Here is a 5031-nt window from a genome sequence, read left to right on the forward strand (position 1 = left end):
GAGGAGGATTGTTCCTCATGGGTTTCTTTGTGTGGCCCTGTGATCCTGCTGGAGGAAGCATGATTTGTGCTTGTTTCAGTAGCTTGAGTTGGGCTCAGGTTGTGACCCTGAGTACAGGGATTCCTGCACTCTCTGCTCTTAGCCCCTCAGGGAATGGACAATGGAGCAACTTCAGAAATTGGATAGAAAGTAGCCTAAGAAAGTGTAGCATAAGTGAGGAGACAAATAGCATCTACCCCTCCCTGGTGGTCTAGTGGTTAGGATTTGGCACTTTTACTGCCAAGGCCTGGGTTCAATTCCCAGTCAGGGAAAAGTGACTTTAAACCAGAGCTGCTTTTGTTATTCTTCACTTACAACATAAACGAATCCGTGGTGTTTTCCTGATTCCCCCATCTTCCCAGTGTCTCCATGGCAGGGCTGGCTCCAGGAACCAGCCCAGCAAGCAGGTGCCTGGGGCGGCCAATGGAAAGGGGAGGCTTCAGCAGCAATTCGTCCCTCTCAGAGGGAAGGACTTGTGGCCAAAAGCAGCGGAGGTAGAGCTGCAGTTGATTGCAGCTTTTTTATTTTTTTTTCCACTTGGGGTGGCAAAAACACTGGAACTGGCCCTGCTCCATGGAAGACAATTTGTTAAATCCCAGATGAGTGGAGTTAAATCAGTTCTCAGCCTGAGTTCTTAGGTCTTAATCCTGAGGATATTGTCCCACCATGGGGTCATTTCCTGCCTCTCTTTCATACAGAAGCACAATTTTCCTTGCACAGACACAGGAACAGCAAGATCTTTCTCTGTCCCTTGTGCAAAGCAGGGGGCCAGATTCCATGGAAACAATGGACAAGCAGGGGGCCCTGGGCACATCCAGCCCTGGCAGTGAGATGTTCCCTCCCCTCTTTCTTTATGCCCCTGTTGTTATTTCATGGATAGTCTGGGATGGGGAAAAGCTGAGTTCACTCCAGGTGGAGGGGAAAAAGGACCCTGAAAATCTCAGGCCCCAACCCCTGCTACCAGGATCACTGAGGTGCTGGGGATTTGAGTAGGAAAGGGACTGTGTGAATTGTCAAGGTGGGGAATGAATAACAATCTACAACTAGATCCACCTCATTAACCACTGACACAGGCTAACCCTGCTGCCGATAGAAGGGAAAGTGGGAGTGATTCTTTGCTGTTCAGCCATGGAAACAGTGACCCAATTGCACTGCAGTGAATGTGCTGGGGAAAGCTGGACTTTACAGGCATGTGGAAACACCTGGAGCTCCCACCCCACTTCTGCCGCCAGGGTGAGGTGTTGAGCTGCTCACAGCATCCCCCACCATGACCTTGCAGCACGGGGTGGCAGCACCCCCCACCCAATGCAGGGGAGAGGTCTGAGCGTATCTCTGCACCCTGAGACCAGGGCACAAACTCTCTCTGTCCCACACATAGAATCTGGCCCTGCTGCAAAGTGACCCCTATGAACAGTTAACCTCCAGGAGAGCAGGACTGGCCCTCAGAGAGGGGAATGGGCTTCTCATGAGGCTTATAGGTCACTGGATCCAGTGGAGACAGGAGGGCTCTGGGTGTAACCCATAGTCCATCTAACCCATGTGGGCATGTAGTTCAGTGGTAGAGCACATGCGTTGCATGTATGAGGCCCTGGGTTCAATCCCCAGCATCTCCAAGTTCATTTTTTCACCCTGGTGCTTTGCTCATGCCCAGCTGGGATGTGGCCCAGCAGTCTCCCTGCAGGAATTTCAATCCTGCTCAGTGAGAGCAAGTGCCAATTGCATGGAAGGTGGGGAGGTTCTGCTCCTAAGTCACCTTGGTACATGTAAGATTCCCACCTGCTGTGCTGCTTGGGACAAGGGTAGATGAGAAGGGCGAATCCTCCAGCACTGGAGGGAAAGGTCCCATCTGCACAGACTGAGAGGCAAGGAAACAGAGGGGCAGTCAGTGCTCAGAGAGGAGGGAGGTCAGTGATGTACACCCACCAGGGGACACTGTCTTTTTGAGGCGAGTGCAGCTTGCTTGGGATGGTGCTGACGATGGATAGAAAAAAGGCTGGAGTCAATGACAGACGAGACCACAGAAGGGGAAGGGGAATGGCAGCCCCACAGAAGGTCCTGGGTGCTCTGATGCCCCAGTTATTGCACCCTGGCCTGTCACAGAGAGAGAAAAGACACCGAGGGACCCAGCCCCCCTACAGTGATCCCATGGACAAGAACCTGGTTGGGAGTGGGGTGAAGGTTCCCGCTGGGCAAAGGGGAGCTGAAATCCCTCAGTGTCCTGGAATTTAAGCAATGGAAGCTTCAAACCCTGCATGGGTGTGGGCTGAGGTGCATCAGCAGAAGGTTGGGCTGGACAGGGGAGGCAGGTTTGTACAATTTTTGGTGGTGCCCAGAATGGGACCAAGTCCTGCCCCCCCCCACACACACACCTGCCTAAGGCTCTGGGAGGAAGTTTGGGTGTGGGAGGGAGAGGGGCTGGGCTCTGGGAGAGTTTGGGTGCAGGGTCTGGACTCAGTCAGGGGGTTGTGCTGCAGGAGGGTGTGCAGGGGGCAAGCTCTTGGAGGGAGTTTGGGTGCAGGTGTGGGGTCTGGGTTGGGGTTGGGGGTGCAGGAGAGGGTGAGGGGTGCAGCATTTACCTCGGGCATCTCCCAAAAGCAACCTGCACCCTCCTCTGGCAGCAGCCCCTGGCGGGAGGGCCAGGGGTGTCTCTGTGCATGGCTGCCCGCAGACTTCACCCCTGCAGCTCCTATTGCTACAGTTGGCAGAGTTGGCACTCAGGGCAGGGCAGTGCATGGAGACCTCCCCCACACCAGGGACGTGCTAGCCGCTCCCGGGAGTGGCGTGCCACATGGAGTGAGGGTGGGCAGGAAACCGCCTTAGTCCCCTTGTGCTGCTGGTGGTGGTGGCGGGGGTCCCTGGGCCCTTTTAAATTGCCCAAGGGTGGCAGGCAGCACTGGGGGGGGGACACTCCCAAGGGCCTAACGTTGCTTTGCACAATGATAAATCTTGGAACAGGACAGAAATGAAATGGCGGCAGAACCTAAGGAATTAAAAGCCTCCAGATTCTTGTGTGTGCACTGACTCGAGCGGAAACTGTAATGTGACTCGCTTTGTGTCTGCGGCCAGTAAAATGTCAAGGCAAACTCATTCCAGTGATTGTGACCCTGGGATTGAGGAGGCTTTGGTCATATTAAAATGTAACTAGCATGTTACACTTGTGTTTTTAAAGGTGGCTTCCCCATGGAATCCCAAGTTGTTCTTCCCACAGCTGACTGATTGGGGCAGCAGTGGATCTCCCAATCTGGGGGAATCTCTCTGGGCCCCACTGTTAATTCTCCATCCTTTCTCCCCATAACCATGCCCACCCCTCCCCCCCATTATCAGTGTTTTGGAGTAACCCCTCCCTCTCTCCCTTTATGGGATACAGACTCTGTGACAGAGACTGACTGGGGCTCCTCTCTGCACGGCCCCAGTGGGGAAGGAAAGAGACTGTGCTGGGGGGAGAAGACAGGCAGAAGCAGTCAAAGGGGGCTAAACCAGAATAGAGGAGATTTTCTTCCTGTTAAAATGTCCTGGAGTCTCATGGCTGACAAGCCGCATCTTGAGTTAGGTTTGATGCATCAGCCTTTCAATTACCAGGCAAAGGTGTGAATCACAGAGACTGATAACTGCCTGCTTCCCAGCTTTGCCTAAGGCTTTGGCTACACTTGCACTTCAAAGCGCTGCCGCGGCAGCGCTGAGCGCTAAGTAGTCAAAGCGCCAGTGCTGGGAGAGAGCTCTCCCAGCGCTGTCCGTACTCCACCTCCCTGTGGGGAATAACGTACAGCGCTGGGAGGAAATCTACAGGAAATCAGAGAAAAGAAACTAGAGGAGAGTGGTTTCTAGACACCCTCCCACCCATCTCTCTCTCACACACACACAGACTTTTCTAGGGCATTTTCTTTTCCTTCTCTATGGACCTTGTATTTTTCACAGAGCAAAATAAAACAAAAACATGCAAGTCCAAGCCTAATACAGTATGAAACTCAATACAGATCAAATCTCACCCTCAGAGATCTTCCAATAAGCTTCTTTTGCAGACTAGATTTATTTTATGTCTGGGTCCAATCTTTTCACCTCGTATAGTCCGTGTTCCAGCTCAGGTGGTAGCTAGGGGATGTCTCATGACTGCAGCCATGTTTGTTCAGTTCCACCCCCTTATACAGCTTTGGTACAAGGCAGGAATTCTTTGTCTCTCTTCTGGAGAAGAGCCCCAGGTTTAAGATGGATTCCTGTACCAGGTGACATGGTCACATGTCCTGTGAGTCCCCAAGCCTTCATGCTTCCTTGCCTGACTCACAGATGGTGCAGGACAGAGCCATCTCCTGTCAATTGTCCTGGTTAATAGGAGCCATCAAGAGTCCAAACCACTATTAATGGCCCACACTTTGCATCATTACAACAGGACCTCAGAGTTATAGTTCATATTTCTAGTTTCAGATACAGGAATGATCGGTTTATACAAATAGGATGAACACACACAGTAGATTATAAGCTTTGTAATGATACCTTACAAGAGACCTTTTGCATGAAGCATAGTCCAGTCACTTTATATTCACACTCATTAGCATATTTTCATAAAATCACATGGAGTGCAACGTCACAGCAGGGAAAGGGTTTTACTGCAGCACCTGGGAGCAGTTGAGTTGCATGTTCAGGCTGTGGTATGAGTTCCTCCAGGTTTCTTGTAAGCAGACAGGGACCTTCGCGGGTGCTCTCGATACAGGAATGGCCCCGACACGATAAAGTGATGGGGATTGCATTTTCCTTTTTTATTTCTGTATTTCCAATGACATTTCTGTTTGTGATTTTGTTTTGCTTTGTATAACTGTGTTTTCTCAGGGATTTGATATTTAACTGAAAAAAGAATAAGGTCTCAGGGCGCCGGATGGAGGAGCAGGCTGGGGCTAGGACTGCTAAGAGAGCGAGAGTAGCAGGTTTTCTGCATTGTTTCCTGCCCTCATTTTCATGACTAGTTTCTCTTCTGCACGGAATTTGCTTTTTTATGTGCAA

The 5031-nt window shown here is 51.3% G+C and overlaps 2 non-coding genes across 2 annotated transcripts; both read left to right on the forward strand.

Moving 5' to 3' along the window:
• The first annotated feature begins 239 nt into the window (after positions 1-239).
• Positions 240-311, forward strand: TRNAK-UUU. Its single transcript has one exon. It is a non-coding gene; the product is annotated as a tRNA-Lys (tRNA).
• Positions 312-1580: 1269 nt separating this feature from the next.
• On the forward strand, positions 1581-1652 carry TRNAA-UGC. Its single transcript has one exon. It is a non-coding gene; the product is annotated as a tRNA-Ala (tRNA).
• Positions 1653-5031: the final 3379 nt, after the last annotated feature.

The sequence above is a fragment of the Mauremys reevesii genome, unplaced genomic scaffold (assembly GCF_016161935.1).
Source record: "Mauremys reevesii isolate NIE-2019 unplaced genomic scaffold, ASM1616193v1 Contig4, whole genome shotgun sequence".
Taxonomy (NCBI): domain Eukaryota; kingdom Metazoa; phylum Chordata; order Testudines; family Geoemydidae; genus Mauremys; species Mauremys reevesii.